This window comes from Pinus tabuliformis, chromosome 1_2 (genome assembly GCF_031772625.1).
Source record: "Pinus tabuliformis cultivar Carrire ecotype Pingquan chromosome 1_2, CPIR1, whole genome shotgun sequence".
NCBI classification, from domain to species: Eukaryota; Viridiplantae; Streptophyta; class Pinopsida; order Pinales; family Pinaceae; genus Pinus; species Pinus tabuliformis.
This window is the reverse complement of record NC_142298.1, coordinates 1099193325-1099206272: the sequence shown is the minus strand read 5'-3', so window position 1 is coordinate 1099206272 and position 12948 is coordinate 1099193325. Positions and strand designations below refer to the sequence as shown.

General features: G+C 37.6%; 2 long non-coding RNA genes across 5 annotated transcripts; both read left to right on the top strand.

Moving 5' to 3' along the window:
- Positions 1-3021: 3021 nt before the first annotated feature.
- LOC149210009 (uncharacterized) lies at positions 3022-9687 on the top strand. 4 transcript variants are annotated; one of them, XR_016252268.1, is made up of 5 exons: positions 3022-3374; positions 3706-4169; positions 9049-9119; positions 9254-9397; positions 9525-9687. It is a non-coding gene; the product is annotated as an uncharacterized LOC149210009 (long non-coding RNA). The 4 variants fall into 4 exon arrangements; XR_016252269.1 differs by having other exon boundaries at positions 3706-4082; positions 9254-9687; XR_016252266.1 differs by having other exon boundaries at positions 9254-9687.
- Positions 9688-10753: 1066 nt separating this feature from the next.
- On the top strand, positions 10754-12367 carry LOC149210008 (uncharacterized). Its single transcript, XR_016252265.1, has 3 exons — positions 10754-11814; positions 11949-12092; positions 12220-12367. It is a non-coding gene; the product is annotated as an uncharacterized LOC149210008 (long non-coding RNA).
- Positions 12368-12948: the final 581 nt, after the last annotated feature.

The following is a 12948-nucleotide window of genomic DNA, read 5'->3' as shown; positions in this document are numbered from 1 at the left end:
CGCGGAGTGCCAATTGCCAGTCCGGGTAATGAAGAGCGCGGAGTGCCAATCGCCATTCCAGAGGTAGGGTTTCTCCAATGGTGTTCTCCAGGCGGGCGTCAGGACTTGCCTCCTCTAGATCCCTTAGGACTTGCCTCCCCTGCATCCCTCCACGCCGCTGTGGATCCCTCTGAATCATCCATGCAATATCCCTCTCAATCATCCATGCGTTGTATTGCAAAGGTTGGCAACAAACCCTTGCGTAGTGCCTTTGTTTGGAAAACCAGTAGGTCTAGATGCAGCCGCTGAACATACAACAATTGAATTAACACAGAGAAGCTAAAACGGTGGTGTCAATGGGATTCACTCACACAGAAAGGCGGCTTTATCAATTGATGTTTGCTGACCGTGACTATGATAAACTCGATGGAACTGGAGACAGGGCATCTCTTTCTCTCAAGGACAACGACAACGCCAAGCCTCTTGTGACTATTGACAACTGTTTGGAGAGGGGGTATTCTGTGGTGACTGTTCAGTGTAAAGACAGACCTAAGCTTCTCTTTGATATTGTTTGCAGCTTGACAGATATGGAGTATGATAAACCTGGTCAAAAGCAGATGCTTTCAAATAGAATTTGATAATAAACAACCGGCTCCTATTATCTTATGGTTTTCACATGCCGACCTGCAGCCTGATTTACATGGTTAATATCCCCGTGTGTGCGGTGGATTTGTGGCATATTCATACGAACAACTTTTTGGATGTTTTGATATTAGCAAAATCAGGTAATAAACTTCCGTTACAGGTTTCCTCTGCTCAATGTTTTTTTTCAGATCGAATGTGAGGTCACCTAACTAAGTGCAGGAAAATCCACTGTAGGTAGTATTTCTTGTTGCGTTTAAATACATTTTGGGAAAAATCAACATGTACTGCTGCTTTCACCAACCATTTTCTGTTCTTTGAAACCGCTATCAAAAAAGAGTATGTCATGTTGAAGTTACACCGTGCAGGGTAGAGAACTTCTGTAGGTTCATTTTGTGGTTTTCAATGTCTGAGCTAAATAATAATTCTTTTCAGTACTACTTGTTTTTAAACTGGTTTAAGGATAACCCTGTTCTATGACGCCATACACCTTTTTTTTTCAGACGAAAAAAGCGATATATTTATCAGTATAGAATTTACATATGATGCAAAATCTGCAGCACAAAGGTGCATATCAGAGTATTTCGTGGCAATGTTGATTTGCTCTTTCTGATTTATAAGATTTCTGTTGTTATTTCACGGGAGGTTGCTATGCGTTGTATCATGTCTCGAGTGTTGGACGTGCAAGGAGCCAAAACAGAACTAGAAAAGCAGTTTCACCTCCTTTTTTCACTTCCAGCCACAGGAAAATGCTCTAATATTGTGTAGGTGATTGTGTAGGTAAAGAAGAATGAAGGAGGTGAAATTGTCGTTTCTCCAATTTTAGTGTTCTTCTTTTATACCACAAAGGTCACAGGAAAAAGGGAAGAACGTCAATTTTGGTGTTCATCCCCTTCTCCAAGTCCATCTACCGCTGTCACTATTCTGTCTGCTCGAGGAAAAGCTGTCGGCACTCTAAACCACTTTGCTATAGGAGAAGCTGCCGGCACTGCAAACCACTTTGCTATAACAAGACACCAAGCTCAAGAAAGAACATATCCACCGTATCTGCTATCTGCTCTACTTTGTATTTTGCCATTGGCATGTCTACCTGTAATATTAGTGTCTATGTAATACATTGTGATTTCGATGACATCAAGGGACTCAATGAGAAAGTTGTAGTTCTAACTCCTAAACTACTATTTTATGTGTGTTGATTCTTGAATACTCCAATTTCTTGTATGTTTGATGTAGGAATTAGTTGCATCAATATTAATATTTTGTAAATGTTCTAAATTTTTGAATATATATATATCCTTGTCACATTTCGAATGTTGCTATGTCCTGTGTTGGACGCTCGTATCCACGTCTCTTGCATGTCCCAAGTCCTGGTGTTGTGCGACCTAGAATCCCATGATGAATTGAATCACAGATCCATTTTTAATTTCAAATGAGTAGAATTGAAAGAACATTTGATGTTGAGTCTCTCCAAGTTGTTTGAATCAGTTGTTTTCTTTTGATGCATTGTATACTTGAGATTCAAAGTACTTGAATAAGTTTAAAAAATTTATATGCAGAAATCTTCCAAACTCATCTCTTAAAGGGGTTCTAGCACCAGAATTGGCCCTTCTAGCTTCGCTGCAGACACTGTAAGTGCCTATTACTCAAATGAAGCTTGCACATGAGCCAAGTTTTTGTACAGTTATAAGTTAGTGTAGAAATATGAATATGTTTTCCGAACTGTTGACATGAACAACCTCGAGCAAATTGGTATCTTATGCAGGAACCTTCATGCAAACAATATACTGGGTACCATACCGAGAGAACTTGGTCAACTAAAGAATCTACAGAATTTGGATCTGGCTGTGAATTGGCTTAGTGGTGCCATTCTTAATGAAATTGGAAATTTGTCAAACATTGCCATAATGTAAGATAAATCCAATCTAGTGCAATTTGATCGAGCCCGATGCTGGATATTATTAACAAATGCATTAGCATGTCTCCCTTTTGATTATTTTAAATGCACTCGCATAAGTATATACCTTCTTGTGCAGATCCCTGGAGGGCAATAATTTGGCAGGCACCATACCTCCAGAACAGCAGTTGACTCGGTTTTGGGTGCCAATTCCAACAACTTGGGTAAAAGTGAGCTTACAGTTAGCCATTTGAACAAGCTGTTCCCATGGCCAGATTACACAATTTGAAAACTTAATGTGTACAAAATCAAAATTCATTCAGTAAATAGCAACTTTGAGCATTGAAATAGGTAATAAGAGCAAGAATTGAGGTGGGGTGTGAAAATCCCATAACTTCAAGCCATAGAGCTATTGGCTCTGAGCACCATGGATCCCTCAATTATGAAAAGTATGGAAGTAAAGTTAGATAAACTACCCAGCAAAAAATTTTTTCAGGCTCCTGATCTGCGCAAAGCATTCCAAGTAAGTATGCTTTTCTACCCTTGGTACAGACTCCAGAGTAGAACATTGGAGATCTTCAATTTCAAATTTCAATCCCAATGATTTAAGTATTATTTACTGAACCGAGTAGAGAGAATTTCATACTAAACCCACCGCAGTAAATTTTACTTGAAGAAAATGCTGATCCTCCGACTGCTCTGTCTCTTTATATTGATATGGGAATCCCAATTTCTCTCACCTATTAATCTTGATATGCATGCAGACTTTATTCAAAGGCAGATCATTTAGAGAGTTTACCAGTGGAGCTTTGTCCAGGGCCAAGGCTAAAACTGCAGTGGGTCCTTTGGAAACTATCTGGTAACTTTTCTTCATTCATTCTTCGTTTTATTCAGAGACAAGATGAAATGTTTTTAATCTTTTTATTGGAAATTTCAAGTTGCATTATGCAGACAGCATGGTGCTTACTCTATAAAGTCCAAGATCCTACTGGAAGTTACTGCTTAGTAATGGGCAAAATGGAAAGAAAACTCTTTTCTTTTTTTTCAATATCTATTATTCTTAGTATCCATTTAGGGGTTGGGGGTGATGGGAGGAGGGTTCGGTTCCAGACATTTTTTTTCTTCCTGTTCTTACTGTTTTTTAGGTCTTGGGCTTCCTGAAATTTATAAAGCCTTTTATCTTTTGGTAGCAGAAAAGCCATCATTCAAATTAAGTGTGGCTGATTACAAGGAACTAACTAGAGATGATGCAACGCAGAAATGGTCATTTTCTCATGGGTTTGTTAACAGCTTGGACTGCTCAAAATGTAAACGTCAGAAATACTGATCGAATCCTCTTGAAACAGAAGTTCCAGCTGGCTACGAGAATCCTTGGGTCTGGGAAACCGTGGGTTGTCAGATGAAAGCAAGGGAATTTGGATGGTGGAGGATGAATGCTGGGACGAAAATTACCCACTGTCTCTTCCACAGTGCTATCTCGCTTGACCTCTTCTCAATGTTCATGGGATGCTGCAACCATGGTGGGGTGGTGATGATGCTTCTGCATCATTGAACTTGGTGGGAAAAGGTGCTTTTGAAGTAATCTGACTGTTGACATCCACTTTGAATTTGAAGTCAATATCTCTAAACGTTGTATGCATGGCATTGGATAAAGGTGACAGTTACTTGGAGGCTAATTCTCATTTTATCGGTGTTTTTTATTACTTGGAATTTTCTGAATTGGTTGGCCTTGGGAATCACTCTTGCTCAGTTAATTTTCTTCTACACTTGTCTCCATAACCCACAAAATTCAAGGCACTACAGTCACAAACAAAATTTTAAGAGTTTCTCATCATTGCTTTTGGAGATTTACATGTGGGTCTGCAGATTTGAGGTGTTTGAGAGCAGATTTGCACAAAGAATTTTAGCAAATTAATGATTATAAGAGCTGATCTGAACATTAGCTTGATGTCCCATCAATTTCTCAGCAGAATTTAGGTGTAACAATTGAATTACAGTAAACTAATTTTCTGATACCAAGTGTCTTTGTTGGTCAAAGTCATTTTTTTTGCACTTTAGATCACATAAGGATCTCTCCTGAGGGCAGAAAAGCACTAGCCCAAAGTGCAGAGGGAGTATACAATAGGTGACAATGTACCCTCCCTAGTTCCCTTTTAATTGGATGGCTTCTAAGCGTTAATTGTACAAAGAACTTGGAACTTGGGAATGTATGGCTTTGTATATGCAACCATTTGCCCTATGAAGCTCTATAGTTGGATCTTCTATGCCTGGCTTCAACCTTGTAAAATTTTGAGCAATCCAATTATTTATCAGGAAAATAACACTTCTCAAACTACATTTCTCTAAAGTTTGTTTACAGAATTTGCAAATCTTATTGCACTCCGAAGTTGCAGGATGCTTTTTTTGCTTTTGTCAAACCTGCAAAGCGCACAAAAATTTCGACCATGTTTTGGCAGGTGCCTAGAACTCACCCACTATGTCACTCTTAAATTGGTGAAAGTCAGTTTGTGTTTCCAGGGAACCTTTATTTTCCCTAGAAAAATGAGGGCAATCAGATGATCATTGTATCTAGTTTCATTGATAATAGAGAGTCAATTTAGAACACAAAAAATAGTGTGCACATTCTAGAGCAGATGTAATGTTATGTTGTGCTTTTATTACTTTAAAAAGGACAATTTTTTTCAAAAGCAACATCAACAACAATTGAATGGTTATCATGGTTGTAATATAGTTAATATGGATTCAGAATAGCCAAGAATTGTATAGTGTGAGGCCATATTATATGTATCTCCTAAGAGGCCAGAGACATCCCCCAGGGTCTGCATGTCTGTATCCCATGTCTCAAATACATGACACACTTAGGCATGTGTTGGACATGAGTTTGACACAATTCCTAAAAAAAACAAGACACGTGGAAAACTTGATTCTGACACATGACCTATCATGTCTCGAGTGTTGGACGTGCAAGGAGCCAAAACAGAACTAGAAAAGCAGTTTCACCTCCTTTTTTCACTTCCAGCCACAGGAAAATGCTCTAATATTGTGTAGGTGATTGTGTAGGTAAAGAAGAATGAAGGAGGTGAAATTGTCGTTTCTCCAATTTTAGTGTTCTTCTTTTATACCACAAAGGTCACAGGAAAAAGGGAAGAACGTCAATTTTGGTGTTCATCCCCTTCTCCAAGTCCATCTACCGCTGTCACTATTCTGTCTGCTCGAGGAAAAGCTGTCGGCACTCTAAACCACTTTGCTATAGGAGAAGCTGCCGGCACTGCAAACCACTTTGCTATAACAAGACACCAAGCTCAAGAAAGAACATATCCACCGTATCTGCTATCTGCTCTACTTTGTATTTTGCCATTGGCATGTCTACCTATAATATTAGTGTCTATGTAATACATTGTGATTTCGATGACATCAAGGGACTCAATGAGAAAGCTGTAGTTCTAACTCCTAAACTACTATTTTATGTGTGTTGATTCTTGAATACTCCAATTTCTTGTATGTTTGATGTAGGAATTAGTTGCATCAATATTAATATTTTGTAAATGTTCTAAATTTTTGAATATATATATATATCCTTGTCACATTTCGAATGTTGCTGTGTCCTGTGTTGGACGCTCGTATCCACGTCTCTTGCATGTCCCAAGTCCTGGTGTTGTGCGACCTAGAATCCCATGATGAATTGAATCACAGATCCATTTTTAATTTCAAATGAGTAGAATTGAAAGAACATTTGATGTTGAGTCTCTCCAAGTTGTTTTAATCAGTTGTTTTCTTTTGATGCATTGTATACTTGAGATTCAAAGTACTTGAATAAGTTTAAAAAATTTATATGCAGAAATCTTCCAAACTCATCTCTTAAAGGGGTTCTAGCACCAGAATTGGCCCTTCTAGCTTCGTTGCAGACCTGTAAGTGCCTATTACTCAAATGAAGCTTGCACATGAGCCAAGTTTTTGTACAGTTATAAGTTAGTCTAGAAATATGAATATGTTTGTCGAACTGTTGACATGAACAACCTCGAGCAAATTGGTATCTTATGCAGGAACCTTCATGCAAACAATATACTGGGTACCATACCGAGAGAACTTGGTCAACTAAAGAATCTACAGAATTTGGATCTGGCTTTGAATTGGCTTAGTGGTGCCATTCCCAATGAAATTGGAAATTTGTCAAACATTGCCATAATGTAAGATAAATCCAATCTGGTGCACTTTGATCGAGCCCGACGCTGGATATTATTAACAAATGCATTAGCATGTCTCCCTTTTGATTATTTTAAATGCACTCGCATAAGTATATACCTTCTTGTGCAGATCCCTGGAGGGCAATAATTTGGCAGGCACCATACCTCCAGAACAGCAGTTGACTCGGTTTTGGGTGCCAATTCCAACAACTTGGGTAAAAGTGAGCTTACAGTTAGCCATTTGAACAAGCTGTTCCCATGGCCAGATTACACAATTTGAAAACTTAATGTGTACAAGATCAAAATTCATTCAGTAAATAGCAACTTTGAGCATTGAAATAGATAATAAGAGCAAGAATTCCCATAGCTGACCAATCTCATAGACAATCAGTGAAATCGGTGCAACCAGGACCTCCCTCAAGCCAAAGAAGAAGTGGATCATTTGCTGGATTACTTTCTGACTTCACAGAATAGTAGAAAAGTTCTCTTCCATTGGCCTCACTAACTGTCACATACCTGCATGAATATGAAGAAAACACAAAGACTTTCATGGAGTTAATTGTTCATCCAATAGAATATAACAATTTTCGTTCCTAGTCTTTTACATATTTTGAACTCTCCATGCAACAATTTTGACTTTAATATTTTTTAGCTTCAATTGTCACCAAATTTATTAAGTACCCATAGAAATTAAACTCTGTTCAAACATATTCACAGTCTGTGCATAACAATTAGATATCTGTATATCTTTTATGTTCTCTATAGTTGGATCTTCTATGCCTGGCTTCAACCTTGTAAAATTTTGAGCAATCCAATTATTTATCAGGAAAATAACACTTCTCAAACTACATTTCTCTAAAGTTTGTTTACAGAATTTGCAAATCTTATTGCACTCCGAAGTTGCAGGATGCTTTTTTTGCTTTTGTCGAACCTGCAAAGCGCACAAAAATTTCGACCATGTTTTGGCAGGTGCCTAGAACTCACCCACTATGTCACTCTTAAATTGGTGAAAGTCAGTTTGTGTTTCCAGGGAACCTTTATTTTCCCTAGAAAAATGAGGGCAATTAGATGATCATTGTATCTAGTTGCATTGATAATAGAGAGTCAATTTAGAACACAAAAAATAGTGTGCACATTCTAGAGCAGATGTAATGTTATGTTGTGCTTTTATTACTTTAAAAAGGACAATTTTTTTCAAAAGCAACATCAACAACAATTGAATGGTTATCATGGTTGTAATATAGTTAATATGGATTCAGAATAGCCAAGAATTGTATAGTGTGAGGCCATGTTATATGTATCTCCTAAGAGGCCAGAGACATCCCCTAGGGTCTGCATGTCTATATCCCATGTCTCAAATACATGACACACTTAGGCATGTGTTGGACATGAGTTTGACACATTTCCTAAAAAAAACAAGACACGTGGAAAACTTGATTCTGACACATGACCTATCATGTCTCGAGTGTTGGACGTGCAAGGAGCCAAAACAGAACTAGAAAAGCAGTTTCACCTCCTTTTTTCACTTCCAGCCACAGGAAAATGCTCTAATATTGTGTAGGTGATTGTGTAGGTAAAGAAGAATGAAGGAGGTGAAATTGTCGTTTCTCCAATTTTAGTGTTCTTCTTTTATACCACAAAGGTCACAGGAAAAAGGGAAGAACGTCAATTTTGGTGTTCATCCCCTTCTCCAAGTCCATCTACCGCTGTCACTATTCTGTCTGCTCGAGGAAAAGCTGTCGGCACTCTAAACCACTTTGCTATAGGAGAAGCTACCGGCACTGCAAACCACTTTGCTATAACAAGACACCAAGCTCAAGAAAGAACATATCCACCGTATCTGCTATCTGCTCTACTTTGTATTTTTCCATTGGCATGTCTACCTGTAATATTAGTGTCTATGTAATACATTGTGATTTCGATGACATCAAGGGACTCAATGAGAAAGCTGTAGTTCTAACTCCTAAACTACTATTTTATGTGTGTTGATTCTTGAATACTCCAATTTCTTGTATGTTTGATGTAGGAATTAGTTGCATCAATATTAATATTTTGTAAATGTTCTAAATTTTTGAATATATATATATCCTTGTCACATTTCGAATGTTGTTGTGTCCTGTGTTGGACGCTCGTATCCACGTCTCTTGCATGTCCCAAGTCCTGGTGTTGTGCGACCTAGAATCCCATGATGAATTGAATCACAGATCCATTTTTAATTTCAAATAAGTAGAATTAAAAGAACATTTGATGTTGAGTCTCTCCAAGTTGTTTGAATTAGTTGTTTTCTTTTGATGCATTGTATACTTGAGATTCAAAGTACTTGAATAAGTTTAAAAAATTTATATGCAGAAATCTTCCAAACTCATCTCTTAAAGGGGTTCTAGCACCAGAATTGGCCCTTCTAGCTTCGCTGCAGACCTGTAAGTGCCTATTACTCAAATGAAGCTTGCACATGAGCCAAGTTTTTGTACAGTTATAAGTTAGTCTAGAAATATGAATATGTTTGTCGAACTGTTGACATGAACAACCTCGAGCAAATTGGTATCTTATGCAGGAACCTTCGTGCAAACAATATACTGGGTACCATACCGAGAGAACTTGGTCAACTAAAGAATCTACAGAATTTGGATCTGGCTTTGAATTGGCTTAGTGGTGCCATTCCCAATGAAATTGGAAATTTGTCAAACATTGCCATAATGTAAGATAAATCCAATCTGGTGCACTTTGATCGAGCCCGACGCTGGATATTATTAACAAATGCATTAGCATGTCTCCCTTTTGATTATTTTAAATGCACTCGCATAAGTATATACCTTCTTGTGCAGATCCCTGGAGGGCAATAATTTGGCAGGCACCATACCTCCAGAACAGCAGTTGACTCGGTTTTGGGTGCCAATTCCAACAACTTGGGTAAAAGTGAGCTTACAGTTAGCCATTTGAACAAGCTGTTCCCATGGCCAGATTACACAATTTGAAAACTTAATGTGTACAAGATCAAATTTCATTCAGTAAATAGCAACTTTGAGCATTGAAATAGATAATAAGAGCAAGAATTCCCATAGCTAACCAATCTCATAGACAATCAGTGAAATCGGTGCAACCAAGACCTCCCTCAAGCCAAAGAAGAAGTGGATCATTTGCTGGATTACTTTCTGACTTCACGGAATAGTAGAAAAGTTCTCTTCCATTGGCCTCACTAACTGTCACATACCTGCATGAATATGAAGAAAACACAAAGACTTTCATGCAGTTAATTGTTCATCCAATAGAATATAACAATTTTCGTTCCTAGTCTTTTACATATTTTGAACTCTCCATGCAACAATTTTGACTTTAATATTTTTTAGCTTCAATTGTCACCAAATTTATTAAGTACCCATAGAAATTAAACTCTGTTCAAACATATTCACAGTCTGTGCATAACAATTAGATATCTGTATATCTTTTATGTTCTCTATAGTTGGATCTTCTATGCCTGGCTTCAACCTTGTAAAATTTTGAGCAATCCAATTATTTATCAGGAAAATAACACTTCTCAAACTACATTTCTCTAAAGTTTGTTTACAGAATTTGCGAATCTTATTGCACTCCGAAGTTGCAGGATGCTTTTTTTGCTTTTGTCAAACCTGCAAAGCGCACAAAAATTTCGACCATGTTTTGGCAGGTGCCTAGAACTCACCCACTATGTCACTCTTAAATTGGTGAAAGTCAGTTTGTGTTTCCAGGGAACCTTTATTTTCCCTAGAAAAATGAGGGCAATCAGATGATCATTGTATCTAGTTGCATTGATAATAGAGAGTCAAGTTAGAACACAAAAAATAGTGTGCACATTCTAGAGCAGATGTAATGTCATGTTGTGCTTTTATTACTTTAAAAAGGACAATTTTTTTCAAAAGCAACATCAACAACAATTGAATGGTTATCATGGTTGTAATATAGTTAATATGGATTCAGAATAGCCAAGAATTGTATAGTGTGAGGCCATGTTATATGTATCTCCTAAGAGGCCAGAGACATCCCACAGGGTCTGCATGTCTGTATCCCATGTCTCAAATACATGACACACTTAGGCATGTGTTGGACATGAGTTTGACACATTTCCTAAAAAAAACAAGACACGTGGAAAACTTGATTCTGACACATGACCTATCATGTCTCGAGTGTTGGACGTGCAAGGAGCCAAAACAGAACTAGAAAAGCAGTTTCACCTCCTTTTTTCACTTCCAGCCACAGGAAAATGCTCTAATATTGTGTAGGTGATTGTGTAGGTAAAGAAGAATGAAGGAGGTGAAATTGTCGTTTCTCCAATTTTAGTGTTCTTCTTTTATACCACAAAGGTCACAGGAAAAAGGGAAGAACGTCAATTTTGGTGTTCATCCCCTTCTCCAAGTCCATCTACCGCTGTCACTATTCTGTCTGCTCGAGGAAAAGCTGTCGGCACTCTAAACCACTTTGCTATAGGAGAAGCTGCCGGCACTGCAAACCACTTTGCTATAACAAGACACCAAGCTCAAGAAAGAACATATCCACCGTATCTGCTATCTGCTCTACTTTGTATTTTGCCATTGGCATGTCTACCTGTAATATTAGTGTCTATGTAATACATTGTGATTTCGATGACATCAAGGGACTCAATGAGAAAGCTGTAGTTCTAACTCCTAAACTACTATTTTATGTGTGTTGATTCTTGAATACTCCAATTTCTTGTATGTTTGATGTAGGAATTAGTTGCATCAATATTAATATTTTGTAAATGTTCTAAATTTTTGAATATATATATATCCTTGTCACATTTCGAATGTTGTTGTGTCCTGTGTTGGACGCTCGTATCCACGTCTCTTGCATGTCCCAAGTCCTGGTGTTGTGCGACCTAGAATCCCATGATGAATTGAATCACAGATCCATTTTTAATTTCAAATGAGTAGAATTGAAAGAACATTTGATGTTGAGTCTCTCCAAGTTGTTTGAATCAGTTGTTTTCTTTTGATGCATTGTATACTTGAGATTCAAAGTACTTGAATAAGTTTAAAAAATTTATATGCAGAAATCTTCCAAACTCATCTCTTAAAGGGGTTCTAGCACCAGAATTGGCCCTTCTAGCTTCGCTGCAGACCTGTAAGTGCCTATTACTCAAATGAAGCTTGCACATGAGCCAATTTTTTGTACAGTTATAAGTTAGTCTAGAAATATGAATATGTTTGTCGAACTGTTGACATGAACAACCTCGAGCAAATTGGTATCTTATGCAGGAACCTTCGTGCAAACAATATACTGGGTACCATACCGAGAGAACTTGGTCAACTAAAGAATCTACAGAATTTGGATCTGGCTTTGAATTGGCTTAGTGGTGCCATTCCCAATGAAATTGGAAATTTGTCAAACATTGCCATAATGTAAGATAAATCCAATCTGGTGCACTTTGATCGAGCCCGACGCTGGATATTATTAACAAATGCATTAGCATGTCTCCCTTTTGATTATTTTAAATGCACTCGCATAAGTATATACCTTCTTGTGCAGATCCCTGGAGGGCAATAATTTGGCAGGCACCATACCTCCAGAACAGCAGTTGACTCGGTTTTGGGTGCCAATTCCAACAACTTGGGTAAAAGTGAGCTTACAGTTAGCCATTTGAACAAGCTGTTCCCATGGCCAGATTACACAATTTGAAAACATAATGTGTACAAGATCAAAATTCATTCAGTAAATAGCAACTTTGAGCATTGAAATAGATAATAAGAGCAAGAATTCCCATAGCTGACCAATCTCATAGACAATCAGTGAAACCGGTGCAACCAGGACCTCCCTCAAGCCAAAGAAGAAGTGGATCATTTGCTGGATTACTTTCTGACTTCACAGAATAGTAGAAAAGTTCTCTTCCATTGGCCTCACTAACTGTCACATACCTGCATGAATATGAAGAAAACACAAAGACTTTCATGCAGTTAATTGTTCATCCAATAGAATATAACAATTTTCGTTCCTAGTCTTTTACATATTTTGAACTCTCCATGCAACAATTTTGACTTTAATATTTTTTAGCTTCAATTGTCACCAAATTTATTAAGTACCCATAGAAATTAAACTCTGTTCAAACATATTCACAGTCTGTGCATAACAATTAGATATCTGTATATCTTTTATGTTTTTCTGTCTTTCTTTGTCATATAAGCATGCACTCTACAAGCTATGAACATTCTACAAGCTATGAACTCTTTGGTTATGTTCTTAATCTTTGCATAAGTACAC